The sequence below is a fragment of the Mytilus trossulus genome, chromosome 12 (genome assembly GCF_036588685.1).
Source record: "Mytilus trossulus isolate FHL-02 chromosome 12, PNRI_Mtr1.1.1.hap1, whole genome shotgun sequence".
NCBI lineage: Eukaryota > Metazoa > Mollusca > Bivalvia > Mytilida > Mytilidae > Mytilus > Mytilus trossulus.
The window spans coordinates 52,154,269-52,180,667 of NC_086384.1; the positions used below are offsets into that span (position 1 = coordinate 52,154,269).

The 26,399-nt window shown below is 33.9% G+C and overlaps 1 pseudogene; it reads right to left on the reverse strand.

The window, feature by feature from the left end:
* Nucleotides 1–2,577: 2,577 nt before the first annotated feature.
* On the reverse strand, nt 2,578–12,756 carry LOC134692567 (uncharacterized; annotated as a pseudogene).
* Between the last annotated feature and the right edge of the window lie 13,643 nt (nt 12,757–26,399).

The following is a 26,399-nucleotide window of genomic DNA, read 5'->3' on the forward strand; positions in this document are numbered from 1 at the left end:
TATATCCTACTTGAGCCGTACGTTGCACCTTTTAAAAAAAAATCAATTGTGCCCATGTCGCTTGGTGTAACAATGTGTTCTTAGAGATGAAATGACCCTATTAGCGCCGTGTACCCGTTCCAGCGCTCGGTTGACACCCTGTTATCTATTCGTTACCTATTCGTTACCTATTCACTTATAATACGTTTGTTGTACGTTGCACCTTTTAAAAAAAAAATCAATTGTGCCCATGTCTCTTGGTGTAACAATGTGTTCTTAGAGATGAAATGATCCTATTAGCGCGCATGTACCCGTTCCAGCGCTCGGTTGACACCCTGTTATCTATTCGTTACCTATTCGTTACCTATTCACTTATAATACGTTTGTTGTACGTTGCACCTTTTAGAAAAGGATTTTCAATTATGTCCATGTCTCAGGTGGTAACAATGAGTTCTTAGAGATGAAATAACCCTATTACTGCGTATGTACCCGTTCCAGCGCTCGGTTAATACCCTGTTACCTATTCGTTACTTATTCGCTTATAATACGTTTGTAATACTTTTTATGTGTAGTGTAGTATGTTCAGACTTATTTTTGTTTGTACGTTTTGGATGATTTTGTTTAAATATTCCATGTGTAATGGCAGTGTAAACATTCAAAGTTTGAATTTATTAGAATAGTAAATTTAACATTTAAGAGAAAGCTGTATTTGTCACAAAGCTGCCACCAAAAAATAAGGACATTGCCTTTAATCTACAATTTTCTATGACAATGATAAATGTTCATTAAGAAGAGCAAATTTTTATCTTTTATTCATCATATTTGATTTTCAACCATATTTGTCAGGGTTCTCCAAGGAAAATATGTGCAAAAGCAGAAACATGTAAATACTTTAATTTTATATAACAGGTAACAGGTTATTTACCGAGCGATGGAACGGGTACATGCGTGCTAATAGGGTAATTTCATCTCTAAGAACACATTGTTACCACAAGAGACACGGACACAATTCAAAAACCTATTTTAAAAGGTGCAACGTACAACAAACGTATTATAAGTGAATAAGTAACAGGTATTAACCGAGGTCTGGAACGGGTGCGTGCGCAATAATAGGGTCATTTCATCTTTAAGAACACATTGTTACCAACAGAGACATTAACACAATTAAAAATCCTTTTTCTAAAATGTGCAACGTACAACAAACGTATTAAAAGTGAATAGGTAACAGGGTATTAACAGAGCGCTGGAACTGTTGCATGCGCGCTAATAGGGTCATTTCATCTCTTAGAAAACATTATTACCACCAGAGATATGAACTTAATTGAAAATCCTTTTCTAAAAGGTTCTACGTACAACAAACGTATTATAAGTGAATAGGTAACAGGGTATTAACCGAGCACTGGAACGGTTGCAATCGCGCTTATAGGGTAATTTCATCTGTAAGAACACATTGTTACCACCAGAGACATGAACACAATTGAAAAACGATTTAATTCGAAGTGCAACGTATACTCCGCGCATTCAAAACGAATAAGTAACAGATGTGCATATAGAGAAAAACTATGTGCATATAAAGTAAACTATGTGCATATAGAGAACAAGTATGTGCGTATAGAGAAAAAGTATGTGCATATATAGTAAAACTATGTGCATATATAGAAAAACTATGTGCATATAAAGTAAACTATGTGCATATAAAGTAAACTATGTGCATATAGAGAAAAAGTATGTGCATATATAGAAAAACTATGTGCATATATTGAAAAGTATAAGCGTATCTAAAAACAAGTACACATAAGGCAGCTACGGCGTTCCATACTTCTAATATTACCGTGGAAAATTGGTCTGGTGTGCCTCCTGGACCAGGATTACTTTCTATATCGCCACATATTAACAATAAGCTATATAACAACATATAAAGTGATACAATATCAGAATATGATTTGAATTTACTTAGTACCCACAATTTACATTCTCCAAAGGAGTAGGTCCAGTAAGACCCCTTTTCGGCCCCAAAATATAGCAGTTTTACAAAATTGTTCAAATGTAGACTTTTAGTTATTTATTGGATAGTAGAATGGTTAAATGAATAAATATGGGCTGTTTTTTACAATACAATGCACGTATGTTGGGTACTAGCACCAATAAGTCATGCTTAATAACTGAAACCTTCACAATTCCAGCATTTAAGTTAAATTTAAGACGGTGTCACTTTTCAGATGTTTTTTTTGTGAAAAACGAAAGTGGCCGCATTCGTGTTCATCCAAACTATTGAAATGGAAGTTGTATTTGATGTTCTGTGTGCATATGCAAGAGGGACGGATTATATCAAAATAATATTTAAACTTATGAATCGATTACACATAAAGCTGAAGCCATCGCTAAAAAAAATGCATATGGACGTTTAACATCAAATTATCAATAATTGGTCTCTTTGTTAGAGTCCTTCGACACTCAATTATAAATCAATAACTTGAACCAAACATTTTTAATTTGTAAATGTAGCATACAGAAATAAGCTTTCTTGTTTAATACAATCCGAAAAATCTTGCAGTACCCCTGGATTTGTATTTATGTTATAAGTCAAGTGTAACAACGTCATACGTATAAATTATATTCGACTTCATTTCCCCTATTTATATTGCCGTCTTCTACAATATTACTTCTGGTGTTCTCAAGGTTGCTTTTTTGCGTTCGCAAACTAGTTAATCCTGTCGGTTCTGGTCCTGTTCTACTTGGATTTGGGGGTGGTTTGTAGGATTTCCCTTCAGTATCGACCCAATCCGTATTGGCGTTTCTTATATAGAATTTGTCAGTTATTATCACACCATGTCCATCCCTTTTGACTGGATGATCTTCACACAAGTGCATATACTTGCCTTTACCATCATCATGAGGTTTTATGGACACATATGCTGTTTCCTTAGATTTTTCAGGATAAAAATCAACCCGCGAGAACCTTTGAACAACTGAATAACCAGATCTGGTTGTTTGCAAGTAACTTTCTGACGTCAATTTTCCATGTGCTATGTTTCCTCTTTGCTCTGTAATACTATCAGATGTTACTCTGGCAAGTACGTTAATATTACTTGCATTATAAATCGTAACAGGGTCCCACCAGTGCATTTTGAACTACAAAAGAATACCATTTTTTAAAATTAACTGATAAATAATTTTTTGCATGCAAAATTATCAATTTGAATTAAAGGTGAGAAAAAAATTAACTAACTAAGTTGGCTGAACTTAAAATAATCACAATACGTATAATATATAGATAACTGGAGTTATTCAATTTAAAGGATTGTATTGGATACACTTAAGAATGAAAAATGATCCCCTTTCTTGGGCCTTTTAAATTCGGAAGCTATAAAATGTAAAGATCTTGTTCTTAATTCTTCTTGGCAAATGCTATTTATAGTTTTAAATAATGTCATACATTAATCATTATGGCTTAAAAATTCTTACATTAAGTGCAAAACAGTAAAAACTGCCAAAGAGTCCAATTTTGATATCTGGACGTTTTAGGGCAATTCTGTTGCTTAAATCTTTTTGACCCCCAAAAAAACATATTCCGGCTTCGGTAAACAACATCTTAGTTTTAAGTTGAGACGGTCTTTCCCGTTTTAAATACATTTTCTTTGGGTACAATTAAATTTCAAAACCAAATCTTCTTTATTTATGTAAGAATTTAGTAAAAGTTTTAAGTAATTTGTGTAAACGAAATCCGTGACTAACTTATTTACCAATGTAAATAGAATACGTTTATAGACATTCAAAATGAGACAACATACATGGTGACATAAACAAGTCTTTGACTTTTGTTCTTTTGTCGTTTGATACAAATTCTCGGTGGCAAATATGACACATTTTCTAAGATTCGATTTTATGTAAACTGCGTGATCCCATCAGGTAATTCTTTGTTAAAAATATTAGTTTTGTATTATTGTATACCAATCGATTTCTTATGAATTGATTGAAAATATATATATTTCAAGATATCTTTAAAAAATACATACTTAAGTTAATTGACTAATGAAGAAAGTTATGTCAAAAGAAACAGGATTATAAATTAGTACTCCAGACGCGCGCTTGGTCTTCATAAGACTCATCAGTGACGCTCATATCAAAATAGTTATAAAGCCAAACAAGTACAAAGTTGAAGAGCATTAAGGATCCAATATTCCAAAACGTTGTGCCAAATACGGCTAAGGTGATCTATTCTTGGGACAAGAAAATCCTTATTTTTTGTAAACAGGAAATTTATAAAAATTACCACATAAGTAATATTCATTGAGGATCCAAAATTCCAAAAAGTTGTGCCAAATAAGGCTAAGGTAATCTATGGGATAAGAAAATTCTCAGTTTTTCAAAAAATTCTAAATTTGGTAAACAGGAAATTTATAAAAATGACCACATTATTGATGTCAACTTCGAAGTGCTGACTACTCGGCTGGTGATACCCTCGGGGACGAAACGTCCATCAGCAGTGGCATCGACCCAGTGGTGTAAATAGTTATCAAAAGTACAAGGATTATAATTTAGTACGCCAGACGCGCGTTTCGTCTACATAAGACTCATCAGTAACGCTCATATCAAAATTGATATAAAGCCAAACAAGTACAAAGTTGAAGAGCATTGAGGATCCAAAATTTAAAAAAAGTTTTGTCAAATACGGCTTAGGTAATACATGCCTGGGACAAGAAAATCCTTATTTTTTTTTGAAAAATTCAAAGTTTTGTAAACGAGAAATTTATAAAAAATACCACATTATTGATATTCCTGTCAAAATTTATACTTATTATGAGATCTGAACTAACAGAAAGTCGGGATAAATTACTTAATCAAACCCATATATATAAAATGTTAGAATAACGGAGTTTTTCTCCATGTCCGAATGTCGCTGGATTTCCTCAACATAAAAAAATATATACGATAATGTTGACATTTTAATCTCTCTCTCTTTTTTACAAACAATATAATAATTACTCCAATTGTCGTTTAAGCTTATTGTTTAGTTTGTTATAAGAATAACTACATTGTAAGTAATCTGCTCTATTTTGAGCACCTTGATTGGTTAATAAAATTATCTGTATCTGTAAACACAGAGTTATAAGAAAAGAAAATCACTGTCATTTAAATTAAATAATATTTAAATTGCAGAACCTTTGATAACCAATGATTTCATCTCGATCTCTCCTCAATTTATCATTCATTTCAATCTTTTAAAGATTTATTACTTTGACTGGTAAAACCCTGTCTGGAATAAATTTTAATCTTACCTGAAAAATAGAAGTGAAACAAAGGAAAAACAGTCTGTCTTCAATATTTTGAATTTCTATGTGACGACGTTTGTAAGTACTCGTGTGTTTTATATGCCTCTATCGATTTAAAAATATTGAAGATCGATCTTTTTTAATATCTTTTATCTTTACAACTTAATAAAGCATAGTTCTAATAGAAACACAAAAATGTTGAGACCAAGTTACTGTAAATGGTATCAAAATTTGTTTCAACTGTGGTAAATGTTATGAATTTAAAGTGAAACAGAAACTATTTATGTTAATTTTCTGAAATGCAACTGAATGAATTACTTCTAATTAGGAGAACACTTGAATAGAAAGCACATGAATAAGCGAAAAAAAAATTTGACTTAGTCTAAAAACCAATGTAAAGATTTTTCAAAAACAAAAATAATTATGTAGTTATGATCAACGACTTCTTGTTTAAAGTCATAAGAAACGAGTGACCGGCGAAAAATAATGTTCTTCCAATTCTTGAACCAATGCATACAAACATCATAAATTCAGTCTTCTGTGCTCGAATTTATCATTTTTTTTCGTGTAAATTTCGTATAATTGTCAATTTTTTTTTCAATCGGTCAGTGTTGTTGTGAAAATATGACAGGTAATTAAAGTTCGTGTTTTGAAGCCGACGTTTAACGATTGTGACCTGTTTGTCAACAATTGACGAAAAATAAACAAAAAGCATGGACATTGAGCACGTGTTTAACATGTAAATTCAGATAATAGTTTATTTTAAGGACATCAATGCGTATTGTGGTCACCGGATTTTTACGAGATGGGTCACACTGAGGTCACCTTGCATACGGAAAATATGTCGGGGGAATTGCTTGCTGGAAGGAAGCTATTCAAATAAAGTTAACTTCTTCTAATTATGAATAAATTAAAGAATTTTCTTCAGAAAAAAGTATATGTACATAAGTTTTATAATGAAAACTATCCATTGAGTTATTAAAATCATATGCATTATTTTTTTTGATTTGAGGTTTCTTATGACTTTAATGTTTTATCAAGTAGTAAAAAACCTAAAACACAACTTTAATTAACGGAAATTTATAAATAAAACAGATATTAAAACTTGATAATAATTCAAGGTTGAGAAACCGTTAATGGGACATGTTTTTGGATTATCTATCCATGACACAAAAAGTACATGCATACTAGTTAAAAACCAAACAAAAAAAAAGCAAAGAAACAGCGCTTTAATATCTCAAACTACATTGGCCTTTTTTAATGTAGCAATCAAAAAATGTCACCTCCTTTACACCGGTTTCAGAGGGATTCTTTGCAACGGAATAGACTTTGTTAGAATTAACACCACCGAATATTACCGGTTAACAAAGAACATACTTGAATGTGGTTCATATTTAAAACAAATGGTTCCTACGCATAGGTGTGAACATCAAATTAAGTAGAATATTTTGGTAATTTAGGTATCAAATGAACGGTAAAGGGCTAGTTATCCTTGTTGAACATGTTTTAACTTATAATTGTGAAAAAAGTGTATGGATAAAATCTAAGATAAAGGACATATAATGCCTGTAATTGTTCCATATAAAACACGTTGAAGGACGTTTGCAACATAAGAGTAATTTCTTCACAAAAGTTAAATCTTTTTTAAATAAGAGAAAGGCAAAAGATACCAGCCGAAACTAAAAACTTAAACGATAACGCTTAGGCTAAAAGAAAAAGATCAACAGACAAACAAAGGTACACATTAAAGACAACAGTAGTATACTGCTGTTCGGAAGTCATAAATCGATTAAGACTAAACAAATCCAGACTAAACGGAAACACATCAAATATTAGAAAAAAAACAACGGAACAACAGGCTGCAAATGATAAAAAACTATCGACAAATATATAAAAGGATTAAAACTATCATTGATTAGACGTTGTTAAAAAAACAACAACTCAAAACTAACTAAGCTGTTTGAAATATTGATATTATTAGTATAAAAAACCTTGTTTATTTAGGCTCGACAAAAATATATAAAAATCCTTTTTGGGGAGAGCTCTTTAAAGCTTGTACAAATTTACAAATAATTTTATACAAAAAAATTAAAACTAGTTTAAATCAGATTCGCTCGGGAATAAGAAAAAAATCAAATAGGAACAACGTCAATTTTCTATAAAGACTGGTCAGATAAGGTGATCTATTAAAAGATTAGGGAAAACTGATGACTTTACAACAATTCAAAACAGTTATAAAATCAAGTCAAACTTTTTGACTTATAATGTGGTAAATTAATCAATAAAGTCATAAACAAAAACAAGTACCAATTCTTTTATGAAAATATTTTATTTATATAAAAAAACGCTCGAAAAAATGTATAATGTTTTATTAGAAAAAAGCAGTAATAAACTTAAATTTAAAGATAAATGGTTATTATCATTGGACAATATCTTTTTGTATCTATGAAATAATTTAGTAAAAGTTTAAAGTAATTTATGGTTATTAATCCAGATACACTTGTTCTGGCCCCACCCACCTCCTCATGGGTATCTGAGAAATTACATGTAAAGTATGTGTGTATGTAATATGCATCCAGCAGACAAAGGCTGTATTCTGGTCCATGCCCATAACACAATTGGATGTAAGACCAGACCCTGAAGAGCTCATGTTTACTGAAGCCGAACAGAATCTCGTACTTTAACCGTTATGCACAGGCTGGACCAGATAATTATAAAACATATACCGGTAAGTTGAAATGAGACAAACTACTGGTTTGGGCAAACTAACCACAGTTTTATTAATTTCTTTCATTATATAATAAACATGACAATGAACAATGAAAGAATCATAAAAAAGTCAATTGTTTTGCAAATATCAATTCACTGATAAGTCTGTGGTACTCCACACCAGAAGCTGAAACTGTGGTTATCATCATGAAAATGGAAACTACACAACTGATACACATAAAAAAAAAAAAGAAGATTTCTCTAAAATACAATATCATCAAACAAACAAGATCTACAAATAGGTGACACATACAATGAAACAAATAGTCAACAAAATCAACATAAATACAAGTATTGCAAGGGATGTGGTGGGTGGGAATAAAATAGAATTGTAACTGGAATATGAAAAGCAGCCTGCACACGATTTGTGCAAATTCAAAAGTGATCAAGAGCGCTTGTGATAAAACAAAGACAGTAATTAACAATATGATTGGATAATTTAAATAAATCATGAAAACTGATTGGCTGGCATCCTAGATACCAACCATACCAATTAGTGAAAGATTAGGGCTGCAGAAATTATGATTTCCAATCATGATTGGATAAAAGGAACTTCCTGGATACGGTAATTAATTAAGTAAGCAAATGCTATGTTCAAGTTCCCTCTGTATTAATACTTTATTTAATAAAAATAAGCACATTAATCCAGATACACTTGTTCTGGCCCCACCCACCTCCTCATGGGTATCTGAGAAATTACATGTAAAGAATGTGTGTATGTAATATGCATCCAGCAGACAAAGGCTGTATTCTGGTCCATGCCCATAACACAATTGGATGTAAGACCAGACCCTGAAGAGCTCATGTTTACTGAAGCCGAACAGAATCTCGTACTTTAACCGTTATGCACAGGCTGGACCAGATAATTATAAAACATATACCGGTAAGTTGAAATGAGACAAAATACTGGTTTGGGCAAACTAACCACAGTTTTATTAATTTCTTTCATTATATAATAAACATGACAATGAACAATGAAAGAATCATAAAAAGTCAATTGTTTTGCAAATATCAATTCACTGATAAGTCTGTGGTACTCCAAACACTTGCCCAAACCAGGTATAATGTAGAGATAGGTTAAGTAGAAAGTTTTAGTGCATAAGCAAAAATTTTCATAACATGCAATCTATATGAAGGAGAGGGGTCTAAATAGCCCTTATAAATAAAGGCAACAGTAGTATACCGCTGTTCAAAACTCATAAATCTATGGACAAAAAACAAAATCGGGGTAACAAACCAAAACCGAGCGAAACGCATTAGATATAAGAGGAGAACAACGACACAACACCGAAACGCAACACACACAGAAACAGACCAATCATCAGACAAAACACCACGAGAAAAACAAATGTAACATGAAAACCAAATACATGAATTTGGGATAGACAAGTACCGTGCCACGTCTTATCTCAATATCTCAAAAATAAGAGAAAACACAAACGCCTCAACGTTAAAATGCAACACAAAGAGAAACGAACAATATTATAACAATGACCATCTTCCTGACTTGGTACAGGACACTTTTAAAGGGGAATAAAAGTGGTGGGTTGAACCTGGTTTTAAGGCATGCCAAACCTCGCACTTTAATGGCAAAGTTAAATATAACATTGAAATGACAACATAATATTACAGGACTACAATACAAATAAATAGGAGAACATAATAGACACAGAAAAACATGATTAATAGATAACAAAAAGCATCAGGTTTAAAATTCAATACGCCAAAAACGCGCCTTGCCCACACAAGACTCACCAGTGACGCCCAGATATAAAAGATCGAAAGTGAAAAAAGTACAAAGTTATACAGCACTGAAGATCAAAAGTTGAAAAGGTTTCGCAAAATACGGCATTGTTTTTATGCCCGGGATAAGAACATTGTTATTATATAGAACAATTCATGCTATTGCAAACAGTAAATTTTATCAAATGAATATGAAAGAGATATACACAAAGAAACTAAAGTATTAACTAATTACAGAAAACTAAACCTGAATACATAACGCCTAGATATAAAAGATCGAACGTGAAAAAGGTACAAAGTTGTACAGCACTGAAGATCAAAAGTTGAAAAGGTTTTGACAAATACGGCATTGTTTTTATGCACGGCATAAGAACATCCTTATTATATAGAATACTTAATGCTATTGCAAACAGTAAATTTTAACAAATGAATATGAAAGAGATATACATAATGAAACTGAAATATTAACTAATTACAGAAAACTAAACCCAAGTATATCACAAAATAGACACACATCCGAATCAGTCCCGGCGTCAACGTAATTAAAAAAATTGTGACGTCACATACGATGGCGAAAAGGCAGAAACGTTATGCCACATTTGAATTTATGAAATTTAGAAACAGCATGACGTCACATATCAAAAACTATCATTCAAAAATGAGATAGAATTAGGATTGATTTAGAACTAAATACTGATAATTCATTTAAACAAAATGCATATTGCAATACTTATTAATAGCAATTAACTGTAATATATATATGTCCAGTTTGTTATGAATCCAACTTCAAACGTAAATAATCGTACAAAATTTAATATAATTAATAAAGAGGAGGTAGTTAATTTTTCTATACGTCATACCTAAATATATAATAAGAAGACGTCAACACATTTGACAAAATCTGATGAGAATTACAAATATAACATTAAACATGTAAACTAAATACATGAATTTGGGATAAACAAGTACAGAAACACGTCTTATAGTAATGCGAATTCACATTCAGCAAAACGGTCACAATCGGGAATAAGTCACGTTTGGTAATTAAAAGATTAGACGACATAATGACAAACCACAATTTACCATGTGGTAAAAATGTCCTTAGCTAGTTTGGTTAAAGAGACATCATATGGATCAACCAATTCGTGATGGTGTCCATAAAATTTACGGAGTGTCAATTTTAATCTGTCCTCCTCATAACTTTGTTGGAGCAGTTTCTGCGTAAGGAGCACACTCCTGTATATGAAGTCCGTATAGTGTGAACAAGCACGTGAATAACGTATCAATTGTGATATGTAAACACCATACGAAGGGGCAGAGGGTATGTTACTGCTGAGAAATGGGAAATTGATAATTGGGAAGTTGAAATCGTCCCGTTTATCATAGATTTTTGTGTGAATAGTTATCAAAAGTACCAGGATTATAATTTTATACGCCAGACGCGCGTTTCGTCTTCATAAGACTCATCAGTGACGCTCCGATCAAAATAGTTAAATAGCCAAACAAATACAAAGTTGAAGAGCATTGAGGGCCCGAAATTCCAAAAAGTTGTGCCAAATACGGCTAAGGTAATCTACTCCTGGGGTAAGAAAATCCTTAGTTTTTCGAAAAATTCAAAGTTTTGTAAACAGAAAATTTATAAAATGACCATATAATTGAAGTCGTCCATCTACGTCAATATTGAGGAAAAGATCAAGGTATGAAGCAGTCCTTCTAGTATCAGTAGTATCCTTAATTTCAAGTTCACTGGGATATATGAGATGTAAGTATTGGCTGAAGTATGGGTTGTTCAACGATAAAACATCATCAATATATCGAAAAGTAAAATTAAAGAATTTCGCAAGGTGCTTTTTCTTTTTGTCTTTTAGAAGGTTCTGAATAAGTTCTGCTTCATACGAATACAAAAACAAATCAGCCAGCAGGGGTGCACAATTAGTACCCATTGGAATACCGACTGTTTGTTGAAATATAAATCCTCCAAACTCAACAAATATATTGTCGATCAAAAAGTCCAGCATTTTAATAATATCATCTTCAGTATATTTTCTGGAAGATTCAGTGTGATTCTTCACAAAATATGAAGTATTGTATCCCAAAACCTTATATGCGTCACTTTTCCAGTCTCCTTGAGACTGATATGTTCCCCTGGAACACCACACTGAAAGGCAAATATTGCCCCTCCTCTTCGGAAACTATGCCCAGAATAAAGTGAAGCATCAAAACCAATGATAGATAGGACAGTTTTAAGCCTAGCCAAAAATACTGCATAGGTTAAGGGGATAGTGTCCTCCCCATTTTGATATAAGAAGGCCGGGGAAGGAGTTTGGACAGCTGGTACCCTTTTAAAATTTAATAATAAAGCCTGTGAGGGGCATAAAGGAGAGCTTTTTATAGCAGGAAGTGGAATATCTAAACAACGTTCTGCAAACTGTACTTTCTTTGATTTGGAAATGCGCAATAGGACACCATCTTCACGAAAAAATACATTAAGTCTACTTAAATGACGACAAGGGTCAAAATCATTTACAGATGGTGTCAACAAATTAGACTTCCTGAAAAAAGAAAAGAGAGCCACAAGGCAAGCTGCCCAAAAAGCTACATCTTTTGTGTCGTTAAAGGATATAATGGCAAAAATTTTAAACAAAATCTTGGGGGTAATTGGCAACTTGGCTGTGTTGACATCCCTCAACACTCTACGTGCACCTTTCAAAACATTTGAAACTAAATGAGTGTCAATCGGGGAGCTATACCCTGCCTCAAGATGCAAAATTCTAATTATGGATAAATAATTGCACAAGGAATTATACTTCAGTCGACGAGACAGGTGGGCAATATATCTTGCTAAATTCTCTTGACTTAAGGGAACCACTAAAATACCAATTAAATTACAAAATGCCACAAAGGACTTTAAATAAGTCATGTAAGTCTTTTTGATTGATTCTGCATAGGCATGGCATCTGAAGTCCAGAACAATATCATCCAATGCCGTCATCTCTTTGGAGCCCTGTGAGCCTATTCAAAAGAAAAAGGAGAGTGTGACTAGACATGTGGGATTCCAAGTGGTGAACAAACAGAGGTTTAGGTAAATAAAAGCGCATGAACTTTATACTCATAGAAGTATCATGCAAACGCGAAATCATGTCAGCCATGACATTCGATTTACCTGCAATGTGCACAGCTTTTATGTGAAAGTTGTTAGAAGCTGACAACCAAAACAGCTCTCTTAAATAAGACATCAAGGTAGCATTCCTTGAAGAACACTTGTTTAAACAACTAACCGTTGTCACATTGTCACAAAAAATTAATACACGCTTATTTTGCCATGCCTTTGCCCAACGCCTGGCTGCAAAAACAACTGAAAGCGCTTCAAGCTCATTAATGTGCAAATTTTCTGCAAGAGGAAAATTACATTTCCAATTTACATAAAACCAATCATTATCAAAAAACCCACCAGCTTCAGAACGGCATGCATCTGTAGCTACTGATGTGACCGGATATTGATCTAAAATCAGTGATTTCCCATTGAAGGATGAAATAAAGTTATTCCACCAGAGAATATCTTGCGCAATATCGCCCTTAAGACGCGCTTTATGCCAATCCTGCTTAATACGCATAATGCAGTTGATAATTCGTCGAAGAAAAACTCTTCCGCTACGAATTACCGCAGACGCCCAGTTTAATTTCCCCGCTAGGGATTGTAGTTGCTTTTTTGAAGCATGGGAACGCTTTGTAAATGCAAGCAGCTCTGCTTTTAACACCGCCAATGTATCGCTTGGAAGTCTGACTTCCATAGTAGTAGAATCAATTTCTACGCCAAGAAAAGTGATTTGCTGACATGGATCAACCACTTTAGACCAATTTATCGCAAAACCTAAATAACGCAGCAAAGTAATAAGCACATTCAAGGCTTCTTTGCATCTAGATTTATTCTGCTCGCATATGAAAAAATCATCTAAGTAAGCTACAATGGTAAAGCCCTTACGTGACATAATCCTTCTTACGGCCTGGGACAAACGATGAAAAATACCAGGTGCTAATTTTGAACCAAAAGGGAGTTTGCGATCAAAATAGGTAAATTCTCTACCATCAGGGAAAGTCCATCTAAAACCTGTCACCTGCTGGCTTGTTTTACTTATTTAAACGGACATATAAGCCGATTTCAAATCCACTTTTGCCATGTAGCAGTTGGCTGTTACAAGTTTTGTTGCATCATCTAAAGTTTGAAAAATTTGTTTCGATGGGTCACCTGCAAAATCATTGACGGCAGAACCTACAGGTCTACTACAATCATATATGATCCGTATACCGCCCCCCGGCTTAGGTATAACACCCATGGGACTAATACTTTTGGGTTTTTCATCTGCAAAAATATAATTACCATTTTCAATTTCAATCAAAACTTGTGCATGTGCTTTACTGTAAAGGTGGCCAGACGGACTAGCAGAGGGGTGATTTTTTGCTTGAATATTTAAAGAGATATCAGAAGCATCAATATTGTCAAAGCCAAACTCAATACCGTGAAGAAGAAATTCTTTATCAAAATTATTCTGTAATTCGTTAGACCAGGCAGACAGGATCAGGTCACGTGTAGGCTTTACCATTATACCCCGTTTTTTGGATTACCATGCAATGCGTTAGAGTGAGAATGAGCAGGATGTTTATTAGCACAGCCTGGTACAGTGCAAGCATGCTCAAACCTACAATTTGTCATAAAACATCCCTTCCTGCTGTTAAACCTTTTGCATATTTCCCGCCCACCTGATGTATGGGAAGCATATGAAATATCATGTTTAACCCCAGGTCTTGGGCCATTGGACTGATATTTGGAGCCTCCTGTCTGAAGCTTTACAAAACCCTTTGGACGTAAATATATGCAATGTTAATGTGGAACATCTGTACCCCAACGAAACTTGTGCTGTTTCTGCAGCTGCCTATATTCTCGGTCATAAAAAAACACAGAAATCATGCCACAAGAAGCAACAAGATTGTAAATCCTTGCAGTATATGATAGGTTATCAAGTAACTGAGTCTGTGGCAAATCCCCAGAGGACAACAGTTTGTACATAATCGATAAATTTGCACTAGACCATTGACACAAACTCAGGGACTCAAGTTTCGGCTTAACTGGACCAGATTTGAAAATAAGCTGACCCCCTGAAGCATCTGAAATAAGTTTTTCCTCTGAAGTACCTGACATATGTACATTTACAAAATCAGTAATGTCATAAAAATTAATAGTTACATCATTAATTCCTTTAGAAGATTTAAAAAATATTTGTGGGTCTTTCCACGAAATAATGTTAGAAACACAGTTAAAATCTTGAGTACCTTCAGGATGCACTGTTGATTGTCCTTGGTGTTTGCTTAGACCATCGCCCAACGGTAACGATTGTTGCTGTTGAAGCTGTTTCGTTATAGCTTGTACGTATAAATCGCCACTTCCGGTTTGAACTGCACCGCCATCTATCGTCTCTTTTGCGCATGCGTTGAGTTGGGCTGCAGATGAAGTTGCCGGAAGTTGTTCATTCGCCGCCATGTTGGATTCGCTCCCGATCTCCGCTGGAAACGTAGATCTTACTGCACGCAGCAGAAGTCGTTGTTGTCCGATTGGAATCTTTGACTTTGTCAAATCCTCAGGCAGGGGGCAAGAAAGGGCTTCAATGGAGTCATATCCTAGCCTGATTAACTCCGCTGCCGAATGTTCATTCACTTTTTTGCTGGCCGCCCACTTTTTGACCCGGTCAATGTCAGATATTTCGATCATCGGGTTTCCGATCTCCTCGTTTTCCGATTCAATCATTGTTTAACTTTATAACGATGCAAGTGTTCAAAAATTATGTAAATCCAATGGCTAAATAAAACGTTTACGCCTGTCTGGAATATCTGTTGTGAATATTACACAAGTTAAGAATTTCTCCACAGAATAGACATCCGTTGCATTGCGCTGCACAATTCATTCTTAATGTCCAATAAAACCTAGTTAAATTTCCCTCACAATTCTTAAGTTCTCTGGCCACATACCGAATTTCCGCATTGGAGAAAATATACCATTCCGGAATATTTAGAATGTTTCTAATTTGATGTTCCGCACGAACGTATGCACGTTCAGACGTCATATTTTAAACAAACATGTTTAAAAAACGTTCAGCTATTAAAAGTTAAAATAATAATTCCAGTGCTAAATAAAATAGAATTGTATCTGGAATATGAAAAGCAGCCTGCACACGCTTTGTGCAAATTCAAAAGTGATCAAGAGCGCTTGTGATAAAACAAAGACAGTAATTAACAATCTGATTGGAAAATTTAAATGAATCATGAAAAATGATTGGCTGGCATCCTAGATACCAACCATACCAATTAGTGAAAGATTAGGGTTGCAGAAATATGATTGGATAAAAGGAACTTCCTGGATACAGTAATTAATTAAGTAAGCAAATGCTATGTTCAAGTTCCCTCTGTATTAATACTTTATTTAATAAAAATAAGCACATGAAATTCCTAACTTTTTACTTTAAAAGTGATGCATTGATTCCGTTCGTATATTAATACCGTATGATGGAGCGTAGGGTATATATCCGTCTAAAAAAGAAAACTTAAAAGAAATGAAAAATATCGTCTCTTTTGTCGTAACGAAATGTCTAAGTCTTGAAAAATGTAACATTACATAATGTGTCTTTACTGAGTTTGGTTATAAATTAAGACACAAGTACCAATTCTTATATGAAAATATTTTATTCATATAAAAAAGGCTCGAACAAAATGTATAATTTTGTATAAGAAAAAAGCAGTAATAAACTTAAATTTAAAGATAAATGGTCCTTATCATTGAACAATATCTTTTTGTATCTATGAAATAATTTAGAAAAATGTTTAAAGTAATTTATGGTAATAAAATTCCTGACTTTTTACTTTAAAAGTTATGCATTGACACCACTACACAAACGAGCATAATGAACGAGTTGGGATATATTAAAACAGTAGGATGGACCGAAAGGTATATACCCGTCTAAAAAAGGAAAATTAAAAGGAATAAAAAAAAAATCGTCTCTTTTGTCGTCACGAAATGTGCAAGTTTTGAAAAATGTTACATTACATATTATTATACTTCACGTTAAAATGCCATATTTTGATTGGCTAAGACCAGGGTGTCAATTTACTCTATCACATGGCTGAGCGGGTGACAATTTTTTTTAATGTTACCCTCTCGTCTAGACCAATCAGAAATCGATAATTCAAAGAACAATCAATTGAATTTACATCAAGGAATTAAATACAATGCTTAAGTTCTACGCTTTGGCTCAGATTTTATTATCGACTGTTAAAATAAATAAAATAAAACATCTTGCTTGACTTTTGTGGGTTTTTTTTCTAATGTTTTTATGAACGTGACGTCATAGAAAATACTTTTAAAATAGAATTAATCTGTAAAAGCCAATAATGATAGGACATTCAGTATAATAAATTAAATAACACATAGCTGAGAGGGTGATAAAGCAAATTGGAACCCCTCGAAAAGGCATTGTCAACCTTGGCTTCGCCGCGGTTGACAATGTTTCCTCGGTGTACCAATCTGCTCTATCACCCTCTCACCTATGTGTTATTTATAATATGTGTCTTTACTGAGTTTGGTTATAAATTAAGACTCATAGCAGTACGGGAATAAATTGGCTATCAAAGGGGCGTTATTTGTGCCTATAGGAAAACCTACTACTTCTTTAAATACACGTCATCGCCGTATCGAAGTTTTCCAGGAGAAATTTAAAGCTTAAATCAAATTTTCACAATTTTAATAGGCATTGTTTTGCTTCAGATATTTCAAATACTGTTGGAAAATTTATATCCAATATACTACTTCACATAAATGTTTCAAGACAAAGTCGCCAGGTCGTAAACAAATAATTTCATTATTCAACAACTTTTAACACAGATAGTGCTAATAAAAAAGTGACAAAATCTTGAAGGTATAATGTAGGTAAAGTGTAGGTAGGGTTTAAAGAAAGTATTGTTGTTAAGACCTTATGGTTTTCTAAAAAAAACATTTTAACCACAGGCCAAATATCATTGTAAGCATACTGATGACTAAATTCAGGAAAGTGTGAGAATTAGCATTTCTAATTTTAGTCATCATTTTGCGACCTTTGAAGTACATCCTATGGAACATCTACTTACATCTTAAGCTAAAGTTCCATAACTCTTATCCGACGAAACAATTTTATTAATAAAATCAAAAGGTTGACCCGTTTTATTGTATCTTTTAAATATCTCAGAAAAATAAAGGCTCTACAGCGAATGTAAATAAATTTCCGAGGAATTACTTTTGACATATTTCATCAGCACTGATCTTCAATATGCCCGATAAATTGCTGGTATAAATATTTCCTTTATTTTAGAATGTGATAAAAGTTATTGAAACTATTTTAAAAATACCTGATCGTCACTTATTCGAGAACTTTACTTCGCTACTTTCTGTTATTTTACTTTTTACCAATAATATATGAATCTAATTTCACTTTTTTTTTCAATTTTTCTCAATTATGTTTAATGTATTAAGAAGGTAAATTTCCCTACTTATGCCTCCCTTTTTACAGAAAATTTATGTTGCAATAAGTAAAGACCCCACATAGTTTTGCAGTACATGTGAATTGTTTAAAAACAAAATATGTAATCAAAGCAATCTTTATTATTTTAAAGAAAGAACTACATCTAGTTATATTCCAATATTTGGTAAATCCTGCTAGAATGTCTTTTTCAGTTTTCCATTTCTAAAATTTAGAACATTCAAACTACAAATTATAAAAAAAATGTTATTTTCGTTTACTATTCTGCTGAAAAATTTTCCACACTTCCCGTATTATCATTTCCGTTTGCAGTAATACAACAAGTAATTTCAAGGTTGTAATCATTTGTTGCCAAAAAATTTAATCCTGTCGGTTCCGGTCCTGTTTTACTTGCATTTTTTGGTGGCTTGTGATCTATTCCATCAATATCTTTCCATTCATCTTTAGCGTTTCGTTTATAAAAGTTTTTTGTTACTATTACACCATATCCTTCACTTTTAACTGGATGGTCTAGACACAAGTACATATACTTGCCTTTACCGGTATCATTTGGCTTTATGGAAACATATGCTGTGACTTCAGCTTTTTCGGGAAATCAGTACAATTAAGTACATTAGTGTTACTTGCATTATACACTGTACTAGGTTTCCTCGATGCCATTGTGTGCTACAATACGGAGATCATCAAATTAATCAACAAATACATTATTGAAAACTATTCAATTAAAAGATCTGAAAACAAATTAAAGTGACTGCAAGTAATGTCTTTTAAAAGTACTCAACATGATACAAATAATAATAGATGAATAACAATACGTAGGCATTGTACCAGTACTTTCTTACATCAGCTAAACATGTGACCTTCTGATGTTGTTTTTTCTATGGTTGGGTTGTTGTCTCTTTGACACATTCCCCATTTCCATTCTTAATTTTATCTTATCATGTGTTTCTACGATATACTATTCTCATTTTCGTGCCGACGTTTCCCTTTACAAAGAACGTTTAGCAACCTACCTCTATGTTCTTTCTCATTTGTTCTGAATAATTACGATAGGAAGTATGTCTGATATGAATAAATTTGGTTTTTATTTAGGTGCTGATAATTTTTCGAAAACCATATTAAAAAACGTAACATTACTATGCAAATATTAAACTGTTGTTGTATACTATACCATTGACATAGTATAAAAAAAAATTATGTAGTCTCAATTCTATTTTAAAGTTTATGTTTGCAGCATGTTGTGAAGCGATCTAAGCCTTAATTGTTTATAGAAACTGATATTATGTTTATCATCGGTAATTTTTTATATGATAGGTTTTGTTTGACGGTTTCGTGTTTTTAATAGATTCTTATATCATTTGCAGTGTTAGATATAGGAAGATGTGGTGTGAGTGCCAATGAGACAACTCTCCATCCAAATAACAATTTAAAAATTAAACCATTATAGGTTAAAGTACGGCCTTCAACACGGAGCCTTGGCTCACACCGAACAACAAGCTATAAAGGGCCCCAAAATTACTAGTGTAAAACCATTCAAACGGGAAAACCAACGGTCTAATCTATATAAACAAAACGAGAAACGAGAAACACGTATATATTACATAAACAAACGACAACTACTGTACATCAGATTCCTGACTTAGGACAGGTGCAAACATTTGCAGCGGGATTAAACGTTTTAATGGGCCCAAACCTTCTCCCTTTTTCTGAAACAATAGCATAACATCACAACATATTAAAACATACGATAAAATATCAATTAGCAGACTTAACTCAATCAAAAAACGTATGATTACACAAAGAACGAATAAATTTGATCTGCGATATCTGAATACAAATGCACAGTTAATTAAATATTAGAGACAAACAGTCATGACCAAAAGGCTATCAAACAAATTCAAACACACTGAGAAATATTTAACCAATCAATGTTCACTTTAGAAAAAAACCGGTTTTTTATAATCTTGAAGTTTATACAAATGTTGTAAGAATAAGTGAAAAATTGAAGATATTACAAATAATCAAAGCTGGTATACAGCCAAGATCCATATAAATAAAAAATGACAAAAAAGCATTATAAACAGTATCAACAGGTCGAATTAACAAGAAAATACGATTTGAGAGTACTCGCAGTTACTGACAGCTAGTTAAAAGCCAAAACCAATTAATAGTAAAAAATCATGCATCAGAGACTAAAATCGACTAAAACACATCACAGGGATTTAGTATTTTAACGTCATTAATAGTCAAAGAAGACATGACTTGTGCAATGCCAAAAATAAATGTATCGACAGGTAGTAGTATAGTGAAGAGCGACTTCTATAGAAATAAAAGTTAACGTGGCTGTGTCCCCTATACATCTCGCCTCAAAAGATAATGAAATTTAGTTATGTTTTAATTTGCTAATGACAAAATCAATATTAGTGCCAATGTGAACTATATTCAGAGATCTAATTACAATATTGGTACGATAACCCTTACTTATAAGTTTGTTTAAAGGTTCGATGAGTTTACAAGGATCACATAGTGATTTCCTCGCTTTAAGTACAATATTACCATAAAATTTAGGATGAGAAATACCATTTTTAATAAGCTTTCTACAGGTATAGCCAAATTTACTAATCAAATCTTTGTATCTATGAAAGAATTTAGTAAAAGTTTTAAGTAATTTATGGTATCGAAATCCCTGACACAACAATTTACCAGTGATGCATTGATTACGTTCGTTAAAATCTATGACGTCAGAACACACACGGGCAAACCGAACGAGTTGCGATATATAAACACCTATTTAAATAAATTTCCTAGATATGTGACAGTTTTACGACAGGCGTTGCCGAACAGATAATCATTGGTCAAATGGTGTAAACTATTATGATGTTAATCATTGTGGAGGTTACGGGTAAAAAGAACTGAAAAGAGTTTACTGCTGTGATGCAGAGCAACTAACATCAAAACACTCGATTGTAAACTAATTTAAAGGTATGATTATATATTAACGTGCAATGAGTTTCTTGTTCTAGATATAGGAAGATGTGGTGTGAGTGCCAATGAGACAACTCTCCATTCAAATAACAATTTAAAAAGTAAACCATTATAGGTCAAAGTACGGCCTGCAACACGGAACCTTGGCTCACACCGAACAACAAGCTATAAAGGGCCCCAAAATTACTAGTGTAAAACCATTCAAACGGGAAAACCAACGGTCTAATCTATATAAACAAAACGAGAAACGAGAAACACGTTAATATTACATAAACAAACGACAACTACTGTACATCAGATTCCTAACTTAGGACAGGTGCAAACATTGTAGCGGGATTAAACGTTTTAATGGATCCAAACCTTCTCCCTATTCTATCTGAATTAAATTTAATCTTACCTAAAAAAAGAGTGACGTTTCTATCCTGTTATTCAAATTTTGGATTCCCCTGTGACGACGCTTGTCTTACTTGTGTATTTTATATGTGTCTTTTCGATATAAAATCATTTAATTATCTTTCTTTTATAAATCTGAACACATTACTTTTTATTTTTTTATCAAAACACTATTACAAGACATTTTATCTTTTTCTATCAGCACAATTCAAACAGCCATAGATTAATTTCAAGTCTTTAGGTCAAGGTACCATAAATCGGTGATGTCAAAGTAAATTGTCAATTTTCACATTCACTGTGGTATTAAAAATTTGAACAGAAGTCGAAAAAATAATGCATTTATATCGAACATATTACTGAATGAATTCTATAAAAAAAAAATGAGTGAATATATTTACAGAAAGCACGTAAAAGCTGTTACCGGGTGTATTTTAGGTAAGGAAAAAAATCAGAAATAACAAATACGTTTTGGTTGCAATTCATTGTGAAATCAGTATCATTTTTAGTGGCAGATAAAAATAAAAATCGTCAGATCGACACAAGCTTTACCCTTAACATAAATAAGTGAGTCTAACATCCATAGTTATTGATGAAAGGGTGTTAGAAATTTCCAAATATATCCCAGTCTTTGACGTTGATACATTTAATAATAGTAACAGGTATTTCGAAAATTCACGGAATAACACCAAACGATAGAGTGGCAGTGACTATACCGAATTACATTTGATGCGCACAACGACCTTTTATTTTCAAGGTACTTAACATTCGGTTGTGTCTGTTTCCCTGAAACACAATTTTTGGGATTATGCAAAGTCACATTTATTTTTAAATCAATCGTGAAAATTCTTGGTAGTCGTCCTTAGTTGAAGTCACAGCTCTAGACTGACAAGATAATGGTTCGAAAACAGTATTGCTGAAATAATATATTGAGTCCATGTTTTAGCTTTTCTCAGGAAAATAAATGTTTAAATTTGACGCTCCCGAAGCGGTTTTCCAAATTTGCATCCATTTGAGCCTCTCAACATTACAATGAAAAACTAATTTGTGTAAATACAAAATCATCTTAGTTTGTTTTTGCGTTAGAAATTGGAACCTTAGTGTTTAACAAGACTACAAGAAAGCAATAATACAGGAAGTTTAAGATACTGCACTAACAAAAATGGGCAATTTATAAACTATTTTTAAATTTCTTAAAATTGAGAATGGAAATGGGGAATGTGTCAAAGAGACAACAACCCGACCATAGAAAAAACAACAGCAGAAGGTCACCAACATGTCTTCAATGTAGCAAGAAATTCCCGCACCCGGGGGCGTCCTTCAGCTGACCCCTAAACAAATATATACTAGTTCAGTGATAATGAACGCCATACTAATTTCCAAATTGTACACAAGATACTTAAATTAGAATAATACAAGACTAACAAAGACCAGAGGCTCCTTACTTTGGACAGGCGCAAAAATGCGGCGGTGTTAAACATGTTTCTGAGATCTCAACCCTCCCCCTATACCTTTAGCCAATGTAGAAAAGTAAATGCATAACAATACGCACATTTAAAATTAAATTCAAGTGAAGTCCGCAAAAATGCGGCGGGGTTAAACATGTTTCTGAGATCTCAACCCTCCCCCTATACCTTTAGCCAATGTAGAAAAGTAAATGCATAACAATACGCACATTTAAAATTAAATTCAAGTGAAGTCCGACTGTCCGAGTCTGATGTCAGAAGATAGAATCAAAGAAAATAAACAAAATGACAATAATACATAAATATCAACAGACTACTAGCAGTTAACTGACATGCCAGCTCCAGACTTCAATTAAACTGATTGAAAAATTATGATTTCATCATATGAATATCAGGCACAATCCTTCCCGTTAGGGGTTTAGTATCATACCATCATAACATATATATGGTGACAAGGGAACGTCACCATCTAAAAATGGATAATTAACGATAGGAAATGAAAAATCATCTCTTTTATCATAAATTTTAGTATTCAGGTTTGAGTAAGTGATATCGATATCAAGATCTAGGAAAGGGCAGTGGTCATTGTTAGTATTAGCTTTATTTAAAGTAAGTTCAACAGGATAAATTTCTTTAGTATAAATAATGAAGTCGTCATTATTGAGAGCCAACATATCATCCAAATATCAAAAAGTATTATTGAATTTGTTTACGAGATGTTGTTTCGATGGGTGCTTGCTGATTTTTGTCATAAATTGTAACTCATAGCAATACAAAAACAGGTCCGCAATAAGTGGTGCACAGTTAGTCCCCATTGGAATTCCGATAGCCTGACGATATACGGAATCTCCAAAGCGAACAAAAATGTTATCTAGTAAAAATTCAAGGACATATATAGTATCAAAGCATGTCCAATTGACATAGTTTTTTTGTTTATTGCTACTAAAAATGACCTAAAAGAGTTTGAACATATATATTCATATTCTGACTTTTTAAATGCCCATTTAATTAGGTGGGTGATTTTTTTTCTTAATGAGAATGTGACCCAATGTGGTATACAGGGTAAAAAAATCAAAACTTTGAACAGATTCAAAATCACCAGTATAAGCATGCCATTTATCAAGTATTTCTAACGAGTAATTGACACTCCAAAAGTAATTCTTCTTCTTCTTCTTCCGTTAAGGAGTTGACCTCATATTTGAGTGATTTACTAACTCCGCTCGGTAAAACAGGAGGCTTCTCCATTGATTAAAAGTGAATATTAACAAAATAATTAAAAGTATTTACACTGTACAATTTGGCAAACTGATGTCTAGTTAGGCTGCATCTGGGTCCAGGGCACACTGGCTAATCTGGCCCTGAACTCCTCGAGTGTTGGTGCAGCTGCTACTGTGTCTGGCAGAAGGTTCCAGTCCCTTATAGAGCGTGGGAAGAAGGAGTTGTTGTATACTTCCTTAGTAGCTCTTATCTGTCTCAGTCTGTGGCCACCCCTTGTTCTGTTGTCCCCAGGTGTGTAGTAGATAGCTGGTTGTATCTCCACTAGTTGGTTCTGTATCTTGTAGCATAGTACGAGTCGCTGTTTAATTCGTCTATACTGCAGGGGATCCCACTGAAGTTGGTCTAATAATCCAGTGACGCACCCTGGGGTAGTGTCTGTGTACTGGTTGTAGACAAATCGTGCTGCTTTACGCTGTACCCGGTCGATGTCTTTGATCAATGTGGTTTGATGGGGGTCTCACACTGTGGCAGCGTACTCAATCGATGGTCTGATGAGAGCACAATAGGCCGTGTTTTTAACAGATGGTTTGTATCGGCCCAGGTTTCTGCGGAGAAAACCGAGGGTCCTGGTTGCTTTCCCTGTTGTGTTAATAATGTGCTTATTCCACTGTAGGTCTTGACTAATGGTAACTCCAAGGTACTTTCCGCTTTCAACGACTTCTAGTTGGTGTCCGTGCAAGGTGTATGTTGTTTGCAGGGTGTTGCGCTTGTTAGATATCCTCATGACTGTGCACTTTTCTGGATGGAAACACATCTGCCACTTGTGTTCCCACTCTTCCAGAGCAGTGAGGTCTCTCTGTAGAGTTGCAGCATCATCAGGATTTCTAATTTTTCTGTACACCAGGCTATCGTCCGCAAACAACCTTACATCTGAAGATGTACAATCTGGCATGTCGTTGATATATGTCAGGAATAGTAGAGGACCTAAGACTGTCCCTTGTGGAACTCCTGATAGTACATCTAAAGGAGATGATGTATGTCCTTCTAGTACAACTGACTGGGTTCTACTGCTTAGGAAGTCCTTTATTCAGTTCAATGTTGATCCTTTCACCCCGTAGTATGCCAGTTTCAAAAGCAGGCGTTCGTGTGTACCTTGTCAAAGGCTTTTGAAAAATCCAGTAAGATGATGTCAGTCTGGTGCCCCTGGTCCATGTTTTTGGCAATCTGGTTTAGTGTTACCACTAACTGGGTCTCACAGGAACGTCGACTTCTGAAACCATGTTGTTCGTCGCATAGAATGTTATGTCGATCAAAGTGATCCATGACTGAGCTATGTATAATGTGCTCTAGCAGTTTGCATGCTATGGATGTTAATGACACAGGCCTGTAATTAGAGGGTTGGTGTTTCTCTCCTTTCTTGAAGATTGGCACGATGTTTGCCTTCCGCCATTCGTCTGGAATCTTACCCTCGTCCAGGGAACGCTGGAACATCCGGGTAAGATAAGGAGCTAGTGATTCAGCTGCCTGTTTGAGAATGTTTGCTGGAACTTCATCAGGGCCTGTTGCTTTGAATGGTCGTAGTCCCTTTAATAGTTTGTAGACACCTCTTTCATGGATGACGATATTGTCCATGGTTGGATGTGGACTTGTGCCTAGGTCAGGTAGCGTACTGGTATCTTCTTTGGTGTACACTGACTGGAATTGCTGGTTCAGTATAGATGCCTTAGTATCTGTGTCACTATGTAGGAAGCCATCTTTTGACTTCAAGGTCACAATCTGGGATGCATCTTGTTTCCGGCTCTTCACATAATTAATTCCACTATTTTCGAAGGACTTATTTGAACAATTTATTATCAGGTTTTTGATTGTACAAGTGTACTAGTAAGAAGAATAGACAGTTCAATAGTGAAAAAATGGCTTGAAGACGAAATAAATCTATATTTGTTAGGTGTTTTGTGTAGCTTCGAAAGTCAATACATAGTAGGGACTTTCATTGTATTTGGTTCTGCTTGTAAAGC